This window comes from Penaeus monodon, chromosome 29, assembly GCF_015228065.2.
Source record: "Penaeus monodon isolate SGIC_2016 chromosome 29, NSTDA_Pmon_1, whole genome shotgun sequence".
Lineage (NCBI taxonomy): Eukaryota > Metazoa > Arthropoda > Malacostraca > Decapoda > Penaeidae > Penaeus > Penaeus monodon.
Genome location: NC_051414.1, coordinates 21,988,775 through 21,989,476, shown reverse-complemented (window position 1 = coordinate 21,989,476; position 702 = coordinate 21,988,775).

Genomic DNA, 702 nt, shown 5'->3' with positions numbered 1-702 from the left:
GGGATAATGATACTCGTTGAAAAAACCTCGAATGAGAATTAACAATTCCTAATTTAGCGAACTCCAACTCATTATGCAGAAAGAAAAAAAATTATCTGCGATAGTACAGATAAAACGCAAATGCAGGACGACTCTAGAGAGACAAAGAAGATTGCAATATAGGACAGAAATACCAAGAGAGACTGCAATATGAGCAACAGCAAGGATTCTGGAACTGAAAACTGCACAAAACAGCCATCTCCCTTTAAGCAAAACACTTGTAACGAAAATCCTAGAAGTTGGTATGAAGCATTTTCTGAAGAAGAAAAACAGCTGGAGAGAGAGTGCCTTTGCTCTAGATATAAAGGGAAACGTGGAAACTTACAGAAAAGCTCTATTATTTGCTCTCCATAGAATAGATTGGATTCAAGGATTCTCCATCGTTTTTTTATTATCGTCCTGTCTTTTGTGTTGTTTGGAGACTCGCTTCACAAATAATAGACATCTTGTTTGTGTCAGAGCATACACGACACCCTCCTCGTAAGCTCAGAACAGGAGAAAAAAAAAATAACTGTTTCTGGCTTCCCGTTGTTCTCATACCAAAAAAGCACGAGGTAGGTGAAGCTCGAGGGCGTCAGAGCAAGGAGAAAAGACGAACTTTTCGCTAACTCAAATTTAAAAATTTTTGATTCATTGTCGTTAATAGTTAGTGTTGGTTGGCAA